This window comes from Scatophagus argus, chromosome 21, assembly GCF_020382885.2.
Source record: "Scatophagus argus isolate fScaArg1 chromosome 21, fScaArg1.pri, whole genome shotgun sequence".
NCBI lineage: Eukaryota > Metazoa > Chordata > Actinopteri > Scatophagidae > Scatophagus > Scatophagus argus.
The window spans coordinates 12,608,542-12,621,930 of NC_058513.1; the positions used below are offsets into that span (position 1 = coordinate 12,608,542).

The window sequence follows — 13,389 nt, forward strand, 5'->3', positions numbered from 1 at the left end:
TGTGGGCGTCTGTGTAGTATTTTGGTTTAGGGCTGCTATAAAATATTTATAGGACATTTGCGCAATATATTGTAAGTGGGTTGACTGCAGCTTTTATCAGTGGAGAGTATTGTGCTGTATTCTTGGTATGTAATATTTAGATGTTTATTGAAGTGCATGTGAAACAGTATGTTATAGTTTGAATGTACATGTGTGTTGCTACGTCGACTGTGTTTTCTGGAATGAGTCATTTCTCCTCAGGCAGACAGCGAAGGCTAATCTAATCTGATATAACAGACAAAGAAAACAGTAGTCAATAGGATAAACACCAGGCCAATTTGAATTGTTTAAATTCAACTAAATTGAGCAGTTCCTGCATAAATTAAATTTTTCCCAGGTTTTCTTAGTCCTCCGTGACAGTCATCTGAATATCTGATGATAAACTAATTATTTTCTAACAAAAAACTTACCATAAGTAGACAGATTAATAAGCCACACTATAATGATAAAACTAAAAATGGGCTCTGTAAATTTAGGACTTTCCAGTCCTGTATGAAATGTGCATAAAATAGACAATAAAAAAATATGATGTCAAAGACATGTAATGTAGGTGTTCATACAGAGAGGGGCAGTGTAGTCAAGCTAGAGAAGCTTTTGTAATAATGATACACATGATGGCTTTGTCTCAATGCTGATAATAGGAAGAAAAAAGTTTTTGTGTTAGACTGTCTACATGCAATTGATTTTTTTCATGGAAAAGTGCCTGATATAACATGACCTTCAACTGAAACGACTCAGAGGAATTAGAGGTATCTGTGTGCTAGACAAACAACGACCCCACGGGTTAGTGATAAGACTAGTGCCAGTTCTTTTTTTTTTTTAAGGTGACAAAGAAATGACAGATCTTTATGACTAGCATAAAAACAATCTTTTAAAACATTAAAAAATTCTGCAAATTCCCCAATTTTAGATACAAACTCAGGGTTATATAAATCTCTTTCCCAATCTTGTAAACTTTAAAATTAGCTAACAAAATCCTTGATTGTTTTGTAAAAGCAGACAGAGGAGTATTGGGAGCTTTTAGTGCTACACTTTGTATTACTCTTTAAACGTATCCTATGCACATTCCATTTTAATCCTAACATAAAAAGTTTAAAGGCCTTTAATATGTGCTTTTAATGCTTTTCTGTCCCCCAGTGTATGTAAAGCATTGTGGTAAAAAGACTTTATACTCTATGGAGGTAATGTAGGTGATACTTTTGTATTTTCTTCATTTTCTTATCTAAATTGGTGGGGGGAGGGGCTAGCCTTCTTTTATGAGTCGTTCATACCACACCAATAGAACGATAACAACATTAATAAAACACTAATTTTCTGGACGCAGAAACTCTATCAAATGATGACAACAAATCTAGTGTGCGTAAAGGCAACAGCAGCAGCACGGGTTCCCTCCCGTGTGACAAAGAGGGTATGCGGTTGGTAGTATTCATTCACGTACAGCAAACAAGATTTGGACAAGAGCTGTTTTCTAAATGACACCTCCTTGTACCTGTTCTACCTGACTGATAGCTTGCTATGTGATGCTCGCTGGTCTCCAGTTCCCAGGCAGCCTTGGCTGCTGGCCTGCCGTCACTGCTTTCTGACAGAGTCCCGACAGCAGGGGAGGGTAGAGTATTCCTCCGGGGGGGCGGGGGGGCTGGGATGCTTCCAGCTGGGCTGCTGAGGTGTGGAGCTCGCCTCGGGGTAAGCCCAGTGAGTGAGTAAACACCATAACAATCCAGCAGAGAGACACGCTCCCCGGGTCGGGGAATTTTCTGGTATGCCAGAACAATGTCTGACACTGTTGTGATGATTGAATTTTATAGGCCGGCCTGGCTTGAGTCTACTGTCTATGAGATGAAGTGTTTTATGGTGGCTGGCTGGGATGATTAATGTGCTCTGAAATGTGTGGGCCTTCTTTGTATGCGTGATGAGGCACTATTCTGTTTTTATCACACATTACAGGAAACTTTATGAGTCTATTTCTATACATGACATTTCATAGCAATTTAAGTGACCTTCTGTAGCAACCATTCAAACTGTTACTCTCTACTTCACATTACTACATAGCAAACATGTCCTACAAATTTTAAATCAGAACCAAACTGTGCTCGTCAGACTTCTCTGCTCTCCCAGACAATGAAATGCCATTTAAGTCCGCTTCTTTCAACTCTCAAATTTGACTTTGGCAGCAGTCTTTCTGTTCGACTGACAGATGAGCGAGTGATATGACTCCATCAGAATGTGCAGCCTGACAACTTGATTTGACAGCCCTCTTCAAACCAAATATACTCCTTGTTCCTGGCACTACATCAACTTGACAGGACGAAAAGTGGCAAAAAAAAAGATATAGATATCTATACTCTGTTATAGATTTCATAGGAAATCATAATAGAAACAAATGTCCATGTACATAATTCTGTCACCCAGTGTTTATGGTGGTGGGTATCTTATTTTGTTTTCCCCTAACTAATCAGTGGCTAGTGATGCCAATGCCCTGCTGACGTCCGTCAGTGTTTAGTTGACGGAGAAGCTGCTGTAGGTCACTAGGTGCATGTAGATTTAAGTTTTATCTTTAATTCAGGTCATTTCTGTATATTGCCTCACAAAAACTTACAGCTGCATATATCTCATCCATGCTTGTCACCATTTTTGCTGCCGTTTTTGATTTCTATTTTTGTGGCAGCAGCACAGGAACATTCTTGTTTTCAGTTCAGCCTGTAAAATTCTAATTGGTCAATTGCCTTAATGGATAAGTCCATCTGTTCAGATATTCAGTTTCTAAGCCAAAGTATCTCCATTCCTGCTCCTCAAATGTGATTTTCTTTCTGTTTTTTGAGCCCTCTTTGATAGTAAACTGAATCTGTTTGGGTTTTGGACTTTTTTGGTCAGACAAAAAAGACATTTGAAGACGTCACTATGAGCTCCAGGAAACTGGTGATAGGTTTTTCACTACTAGCATAGTTCAAATGTTTAATTGAGCAATCAACAAAATCAGCAATAGATCAGCGAAAATAAAGCCAGAGTTGCAGCCCCTGTTTGAACGTTTGGAATCAGGTTAGTGCAAATGCCCATCACTTGTTTTGTCCAAAAAAAATTCAATTTACTGTGATATAAAATGGAGAAAGGCAGCAAATCTTGTCAATTTAGAAAAAAGCTAATTAATTTCAAAAATGCTTATAAATTAAAATGCTAATAAATGAAACTAAAAACATTCAGCTAAGAAACAAAGCAGCTCCTCTCCTTGCTGCTACTGTATAGAATATGTGATGTGAGCAAATGCAAAGCCTTAATGGACACACCAAAGAACTTTTAAAATCCTGAGACCTATGGGTAAACATGACCCTTTAATAACATTTTTGGTTAATTATTCATCATTGTGAAATGTTGTTTTGCCATTAGCAGGGGACCTACATGAAGTTGTGATCAAGTCACTAAATATTCTTGTACTTGTGCTGTCATCACTCAAGTGTGTAAATCGTCATCATTGTAATATGCCAACATTATGCTATCCCATTTAGCTAATAAAATGCATAGACCTAAATGATTCATGGCAACCATTTACATAATTCATAATTAAATCACAACCCGATGGCTTGGAATTTATTAATAGTGAAAATGCATGTGCTGCCATCGTGATATACTAATTAATATTTTCAGTTATCACTGGAGCATTGCTCGCTCAGCTGGGGTCTGGTTACGGGGCAGGAATAATGCCATGCAACAACAAATTATCTGTGCGTTTAAGTGGGAATGTCTCAGAGTGATTGCCACAATATGCATTTGCCTTAAGAACTTAATGGGGGAATCTGCTTTATTGGAGTTGTCACATGTTCTGGCTAATCATTTTGAACACTGTAAAGATTAGGGTTAATGCATTTTCATCCTCAAGCTCCAGTGTTGGGCTTCAGGGTGTCTCTAATCACGCTGTACACTTTTCCCACAGTCCACAAAAACAAATGCAACATGCTCTCAGTAGAAACAGAGAAAATGAAGCTGAAAACAGTGTTACTAACTGAGATTTTGTTCATTAATGGCTAGATTTGTTGCAGTTTTGTTTATTTGAGTAACTGACAGGAAGTTATTGGACCACAACTGTGGTGAATAACCAATTGTTTTTCATTTTTCATGATAAAATACAAATATTTCCTGGTGCTAGCTTCTCTGATGTGAGTATTTGCTGCTTTTATCTACCTTGTATCATAGTAAATTAAATATATTAGGATTTTGGGCTGTTAGACCAAAAAAGTAATTTATGTAGGTCACCGTTGACATCTTTTAAAAAATTTCTTACATTATATAGACTTTAAAGGGTTGTTTCATCAAACTTTCAGTTGAACTTATTTTCTAACACTGAACACAGCATACTAATAAAACTGATTAAAATAAATATAAGTATAAATACATCAAAGTGCAAAGGGTAACAAAGGTCCAATTAAAGAGACAGTTAGCTAAAAACTAATTAAAACATGCAAAATACAAAAAGTGCCACAGATTCAGTAGGTATTTTTAGGTTTTGAGATTTTCATCTCTAAACTTTTTCTATCCCAACTATAATGAAGTGAGGTGGTGGTGGAAATCTTCAGGGACAGTTAATTCAGAACTGGACATCCACTGACTCTCCCCACCAGTGGACAAACAAAGGGGTCCTCTTCAGTAATGGTCCCTGAGGCTTCACCACTATCTATTGATCTGCTGTCACCCAATTTCTCTCTGACTTATGCCCTGCTTAATTCCCATTACTGTGCACACTGAAGCCTTATCAGGGCGAACAATAGGCTTGTTGTCACTGAGGGCAAAAATATGAGCTGGCCTGTGACAGTGCGAGTGCAAACTCATGACTTCGACTCCTTAAGCCCTCTGCGTGACCTCTACGCTCCTCACGTAGGCTAGTTTGATGCCTGGCGTTAGAATACTAAACTCAATCCGAACCGTTTGCAGATGAATCAGAAAATTGGATCTCGCTTGTTTCATCAAAACGAGCTCCCCCAAAAACAGAGGGGCAACTCTTTCGCCATAAAACTGTCGCTGTGATATGTCTCTAGCAATGATGATTCCCGGCTCCTGCATGCCCCCTCTCTGGCTCTTCCACTAGCTAGCTGCTATCTCTTCCTTTCAATTATATGTTTCTCTGCTCTTTTAGACAAAGAGTAATAAAGCTATAAATCTTTTATTCCGCGGATGGTATGGACATTCTGTCTCTGAACTGCTGTTGAAACTGCCATAAACCACCCACAAAGTCAAAGATAAGGATTTACAGTTATTTAACATCATCCTTGTCCCCTAAATCACACTGATAAGAGAATTAAGTGATGGCTATGGGTTCTTTGTCCTCTAGCTATTGATTTTTTTTTTTTTTTTTGTTTTTGAACAGAGAGGGCCAGTGCAATGTTTTTATTGAGCATCCTATTTGCTCTAAGCTCAAGAGTGGAAATTGAGCTATTTGGATTGTTTTACTGAAATACAGATTTTGCTCTGCACAGATTAATTTATCTAATAACGGGGCCTTCTTGTTTAATTTGTATTCGCAGTAGAAATGTTTTTAAACGTAGAGTCACAAAACATGACAGATGTATTTAATAGAAATCTGCAGAATCGGAGTAGGGATGTTTTCCAAGAAGAGATAAATGAATAATTTAAAGGCTGTTGCAGCAATTGCTCTATATAGTTTAGGGACAACAGGGTTTTTATGCCAAGTGTTTTCTGGTATTGTAGGCTACAATCATAATGCTCCTCTACATTACAGGCACAATAAGATAGTATGATGTATCCAGTCTAAAAAGGAATGATTGTTCCTTCTTGGCCTCTCCAGACAAAACACATGACTCAATTTACAGGAGGACATCCATCCATAACAGTAATTGGTATTAATATCAAATGCAGCAAATGATCTGCTTGTTAAAGAAGCCATTGTTTCACCAACCCCGGAGTATATGTCCCTCTTAGCGTATAATGTCCCACTTTGTACAAAGACGTGTTTAGCTTAGCGGAAGTTAGTCACTCATTTCAGCATGAAAACACTTATGTCAGTGCCTCAGAGACGGCAAAGTCGCAGCCGTTCGCATTTAATGATTCAATTGCTGTTTGGCTTCAAGTTCACGACCCCGCAGCTATGATAAATGTCAAGCGCAAGAATGTCCTGCTAACTAGACATGCCACTTCCAGCCAATCATCTTGTTATTGACTGGAAAAGCATAAGGCGTTGTAATGTGACTCTAAATGCTGCCTTACAGTGTATCTATGTGGGTGACCGCGTGGGACGGTTATTCAGGCTGATTCAGTCCTGTACATTGGGCTCAGAGCACCACTGTCAGTTTCTGCTCCGTGTTCCCCAACAGGCATTATGGCAGATCTTTGATTATGTGTCAGAACTTTCATTAAACATGGAAAGATCAGGATTGATCCAATTTGAAATCAGCCATAGTTCCTTAGGTTTTGTAATGGTTTTTTGATCTGAAGTATTTGCCAGTCGTCATGATTCAAATGTGTAAATTTGAATAGATTTTAAACTATTTGTTTTCTTAAACACAATTTATTAAATAAAACTGGATATTGTTATGCTATATTTTTTATTATATGTTTACTCTTGCTTTCGCTCTTTCGCTTTTCTTGTTGTTTCTAATTAGTTTGGTCGAGTTTGCAGTCGTACTTTAGGTGGCAATAGTAGAACGTTTAGGAATGTATCAATTTCTTCTTCATCTGTTTTGACTTGCTAACTGGTTTTCGTGTACCCTACAGTGCAACATGTGTTGTTGTGTTGTACCAAAACAAAATCTACTTTATTTACCATTGTTGTTTTACAGTTAATTAATCTTACATAGCTGCAGATAGATACATTACAAACAGCTGTGTCTGAAAAAGACAAATAGCATCAATTAAAAGTCAAAGTTTCTTGTAGCTGCTTTAATCAAAAGTACTAACACCCCACTAAAGATATCCTGTCACGAGTAGTCCTACAGTGAAAATGTTCACTTAGTAAAAGTATGGTGGCAGTAATCAGCAGAAAGGAGTAACAGTGGGCTTCTAAAGGTAGCAAAGAAGATTGATGAAAAAAAAAAATGGACGTAAACACTTCATGAATTAAAGGAGGAAGGGAGTGCACTCAACACGTTCATTGGGTGTTAAGGATACATGAAATGTGATTTGGTGGAAAAACACTAAATATAAGCACAACTTTCTTTGTTAAAAGTAAAACTCCACTTGGCACCTTTTAATTTTGTTACCAAACAGAATGTGGATGAAGAAATCAATCTGTGAAATTATGCAATTAGAGAGCATTTACTGTCATGTAAACACACACAATATTTCTTTGTCAGCTTTTCATTTTTAATTGTGGTAGCTACTGGTTGTCAATATATACCTTTTTTTAATCATGTTAAAAGGAGGTACTTAGAGTATTATCTTAAATAGATGTGATCAGCTTCTTCATCTGTTTTGACTTGCTAACTGGTTTTCGTGTACCCTACAGTGCAACATGTGTTGTTGTGTTGTACCAAAACAAAATCTACTTTATTTACCATTGTTGTTTTACAGTTAATTAATCTTACATAGCTGCAGATAGATACATTACAAACAGCTGTGTCTGAAAAAGACAAATAGCATCAATTAAAAGTCAAAGTTTCTTGTAGCTGCTTTAATCAAAAGTACTAACACCCCACTAAAGATATCCTGTCACGAGTAGTCCTACAGTGAAAATGTTCACTTAGTAAAAGTATGGAGGCATTATTAGGAAAATGTTCTTAAAACTAAAAATACTGCAGAAAAGTGTCCCCCTGTGACTGCAAATATTTGTGAACCTGGAATCATGAAGATGACAATGATATTAATGATAATGTAAATAGCTGCTGGTTAATGCACTGCAGTGGAGTAAAAACTTACAATATTTCCATCTGAAATGGAGCAGAGTAGACTTAGAAAGGGGCATTAAAGAAAACAGTGAAGTAAAGTACAAGTAGCTCTAATTTGTACTTAACTTATAACTTACTTAAAGCACTGTCTACATGGGTCAGCTAAATGATTCCAGCTAAATTTTCCTCCTCTGTTATGAGCTCAGTGTATTCTCAGACTGGCCTGTCAATAATGTAATGTTAATTGTGTCTCAATCATGGAAACATCAGTGTGCAGGAAAATATTGACTCACACCAATACTTTTAATTGAGGCACTGCCACATTTGTCTCCATTTGTTCTGTCTGTCATTAACCTGCAGTACCTCCAGTAAAATGTCAGCTTGTTTTAGAAATGACATTGTTCATACAGTATTAGTTGAAAGCAGTTAATTCTGTCTGGATGTCATCTCCTTTGGCTTGGCCTTGGATTGATGTGATGACAGCAATTAATGAATTTAATCCTGTATATTAAAATAGCCCTGTTTTTGTCAGTACCTAATCAACATGTCTTTCACATAAGAATTAAGTGATGACACCAAGGCCTCGGTCGTTGATGAGAGTGTCGTTAGTGACCGAGTGTAACATCTGATACATGGAAAAGTTACTCTATTTCACATAGAGTAACTTTTCAAGGGGTCAGTGATGACTGAAAGCGGTATGTCTTCATTAACAATGTTTTGTTTTTTTTTTGTTGTTGTTAATGACATATATCACAAGTATGCAGATCACACATATAGGTAAAATTCATTTTCAAAACGATGAACTTTGATGCACTAACTCAAAGTGCAAACAAAAACTTTTCAACATTAATTTAGTACATTTGGGATATTTTATTGGATTTTTGTGAAGCAAAAAGACGTGATTATTAAATTGTCAATCAAAGATAACACCAAGGAAAGGGTTATTTTATGAAAAGGATATCAACAAATCCCAGCACAGCCCCACGTTGGTCTGTTTTGGGAAGTATTTATGATAGTTTAGAGCTGCTGGGTGGGACAGCGTCACTCTGTCATGCTGCTGCTGTACCATATATCAGTCTCAGAAAAAACTGAAGTCACACTTCTCTATGTATAGCCCAAGTGGGTTATTTTTTTCTAGCAGACGGTCATTCTATTTTGTATGCAGACCTCCTACTTTGTCAGTCTTAGTATGAAGAGGGGTTAAGCAGATGGCAAGGTGGTGAAACACTGACAGTAATCCTTGTCATTTCATTGAAATATGAAGAGAGAATATGATGGTTGTAATCTTTGTAAGTGCTACAGTTGATCTGTCACCGATCATCAGCATTTGTTTTCCAATCAAAGGAGCGGCATGCAAGAGGGTTTTGTCTATATGTTGCTAAAATGTCGTTTAAGTTATTCCACTGACTGACAGATGGTGGCAGTAATCAGCAGAAAGGAGTAACAGTGGGCTTCTAAAGGTAGCAAAGAAGATTGATAAAAAAAAAATGGACGTAAACACTTCATGAATTAAAGGAGGAAGGGAGTGCACTCAACACATTCATTGGGTGTTAAGGATACATGAAATGTGATTTGGTGGAAAAACACTAAATATAAGCACAACTTTCTTTGTTAAAAATAAAACTCCACTTGGCACCTTTTAATTTTGTTACCAAACAGAATGTGGATGAAGAAATCAATCTGTGAAATTATGCTATTAGAGAGCGTTTAAGTTACTGTCATGTAAACACACACAATATTTCTTTGTCAGCTTTTCATTTTTAATTGTGATAGCTACTGGTAGTCAATATATACCTTTTTTAATCATGTTAAAAGGAGGTACTTAGAGTATTATCTAAAATAGATGTGATCAGCATCCCCCAGTTTGGAGACGCAGTCTGAGCACCATGTAAATAACTAAACAATGTCCTTTTGTGGACGTAAAAATGTCTGCCTAAAAAATAAATATCAGTTAAAGCGTGTGCTATATTTAGAAGACTTTCACTGCTCTATGTGGCTGTCAGACAGCCCTTTCCAAAGAAACCAAATTTGTTACAATCCACCTCTGCAAGGCTACAAGACTCCAGTAAAAAGAACAGTAATTTTACCTGGCAGAACATGGACGTGGCTGGTCAACCATTGTCTTGATTGGTTAATTTGTGTTATTGTACAACTATGTTGGATCCAAACTAACACAGAATTATTCCATATACAGCTCTAAGAGAAAATATGATAAAACAAATTGTTTGCTAGAAAAATAGATAGTAGTCCTTATTAGGTTTTGCCCATCCGTGATGATGTAAATCCATTAATTCTTCCGATAAGCATTAACTGACCAACAACAATTTATTTGTCTATTATCAGTTGACCAAGCATGTCAAAAGTTTCCTGGGGGGCTTTTTAAACACCTTCCTGTTTTGGGATGACCCCATCTCGGCATCCCTTCACAAAATGTACTTTGAGATGACCATGGCCACTGGTGCTCTGCCTCATTAGTGAACTATGGGAACAAAAGACGCAGAACAGAGGAGTCCAAAACCCGCATAAATACAGCCAAGCAGGAATTATACTCAAATGTGAAGCTCACAAACAAATGAGATTGGAAAACTCTCCAGGGCGTCTTCTAAACTTTGCTGCTGTCATCAATCAAGAATATTGCCATGTGAGTCCATACAGGACAAACTGCTTCTTTAAGCATTTCTCCGGGAGGCATAAAAGTGTATTTATGGCCACTACGGGCAGGTATAGAGGAAGATTGGCAAACATGAAAATCAAGTCCTCTCCTGGGTGCCATCTAGCCGTGTTCGGCTGTGTTAAATCATAGATGGAAAGAACAACACTGTGGTGGCACAACAGTCCAGTCTGACAAAGCACTGCCTTGGGTCTGCGTTTTGCATTCCCTCCACAGCCTGTTATTGGAGTCGATGTTTTGTCTTCATACCTGTTTTCAGCTCTGTAATGAACTTCATCTGTCTTGTTCTGCTCATCAATGACATGTTCCAGTTTAATGTAACCTGCAGTTTATCGTATATTACCGAATGCCAAGATTTAAGGCCACGGAAGATCCTGTTTCTGCACTTAGCTGATGTGGGATTGATTTCCTTTACGGATATGAATCACTGGGGTCATTACTGAGTCGGACTCTTTCATTAAATTGAGCTATGTCTCCTGCTTCAATACAAGGCCTTCTGAGAGCCTTCCACCAAGAATATACTGTACCTCCATGGGCTAAAACCACTTTGAAAACAGCAACATGTAAAGTATGACTTCATTTATCCCACGAATGCAGAACATTGATCCTCTGTGGAAAAAATGGTGACAACATAGTCCTGGAGCCTTTTAATAATTCAGATGTTTGGGGGAGGGTTGTAAATATACTGATAAGTGGATCTGGTTGATAAATGGCGAAGCAAAAGTCTTGTAGTTATTTGAATGTGTAAGAGAGGTAGAAAATTAAAAATGCGACCACACACCTGTGTACTCATATAAATGCCAGCGTAGCTTTCCAAAACCCTTTTAATTTGGAGGCTTATAACGGATCACTGCAAGTTGTTCTCACTAGAATATTACACACACACACACACACACACACAGGCAGTATTGACTTTTCAAATAAAAAGACATTAATGTAGATAACAGCCATTTTGAATCCTCATTAGTCACCGGTAATCTAGAAACATGGGCGATATATTAAGAGTGGTGTTTGCGGCGAGTCATTAAAGGAGAAATAAAAGACAAAATAAATCCAATCTTGGAACGCCTGCGATTAATCATGTTGGCCACCACTGGCTGGCTGCCTGCTTAACAGTTTTATTGAGTCATTTATGCTGGTTTCCAAGATAATCCATTTATTCTGAATAATGCCTGCCTTCATGCTCAAAGTGCTGTGTTCAGGTGATACCGCTATAAACTGTATTTTTTTTAATCCCTTCCCCCTAGACAAACATATATAACAACAATTACATGGAACGGCTGATGGAAGAAAAGCAACAATCGCACATTATTCAGGAAAGCTTTTAATGAAAGTGTTAATTAAGTATATTTTCAATTATTCCTGAAGGAGCTCACAAACCCAGATACTATCATGAATAATTTACTGCAGAGTATCTCATTAGAACTATTTTGGCGTCATTTTTGGAACAGAGAGCACTGAGTTACAAAACAACATATGCATAGAGTGGTGTCCCTGAATAAGCACATGGGACTGTGCACAGCATCATGTGATGTGAGACAATGGGGCGAAAAGCAGTGATTAAGATGTTCCAGTGTACCACTCGAGGCTGGGTGTCATGCAGATGCTGCAAAGCCTAACCTCTCTGTCCAGAATCCTGACGTGGCTCAGACAGCTGTGCATCTGCACCTCTGGGAAAACTCCCAGAATACAAATGCCAAGGCCCAGAGGTCACGCTGGCCTCACTCGACCCTGGCCGCCACCACCCTGCCCTGCAGCAAGAAGCTCCTGTTTAGTGTCCAGGGGCCCCTTATAAAGCAGACTTGGTATCAATTTTGATCCCATGTAGAAAACCATGTGTTTATTTATTTGTTTAAAACCTTACTTTGACATGCAGAAATGATCTTATCTCTAAGCGAAGTCCAGATCCGATTTAATTTTCTTGCTGGTTATGTATGGGTATTGCAGTTAGGGAAGCGTATGTCTTTGCATGAGCTTTATGAACAGTGTGATGGAACTCATCAGTTAAAGGTGTGAGGAATTAACAGCAATACAATTTCTGTTTAATATCAGCCACAGTTCTGCCCCTTCTTGTCCATTGCAGCGGCGAAACTCTCCCAAGCTGCTTGTTTGGCTTTGTTTGTCAAGCCCCTATTTAGTCCACCAAATAATAATGTGTTGCCTGGATTTGATATCCTCTACCATCACAAAGTTTGATTTTCTCTTTTGATGCATGGCATTTTATGAGGGGAATTTGCAAGGCAGGTGGCGTCATTTTAAGTTGGTCTACTGTGAATCTTCTTCTGAATTTTCATTAAGCATAAATAAAAAATGTTCTTGGATTTCATCAAAATGTACCAAAAAGAGAATTCAAACATATGTGACTGTTTTTTCTCTCAAGAGACTTCGAGGACCTTGAATACTTGAGCTTAAGTCCACACTACTAATTCCATACAGTATGCACTGTACTATATTTCACCATTTTATACTAACCAAGAATGACAATACATGTGCAACATGTCAGTCTATGTAAATCTAATGTTGATGACTGTGAGCATCTCCTCCGTTTCATTTGTGCAATGCATTTTCATTTTATTAGAATATTTTAATGTTGTTGGTTGCATGCCTGTTGTGAATATTATTTATTTTCTCACGTATTAAGTTTAATCACCCTACATATTCAAAATCTGCTTAGAATTGGTGCGCATTGTGGATTTGGATTTAATCCCAACGCAACAATTTCACTGAAAACATTTTGACTTTGATAGAAAGAAGAGCACAGCTGTTACTAATAACATTTAACAATGGCTCTTTTCTATTAGAGCTTCACAGTAAGCCTTGACAGTGTAACAGTGAGTCAGCATGCACAATACC

General features: G+C 37.7%; 1 long non-coding RNA gene across 2 annotated transcripts in view; it reads left to right on the top strand.

Annotated features, from left to right (window-relative positions):
- The window catches only part of LOC124052224, a 151,593-nt gene that overhangs the window by 6,188 nt on the left and 132,016 nt on the right, over positions 1-13,389 (top strand). The gene's annotated exons all lie outside the window — the stretch shown is intronic.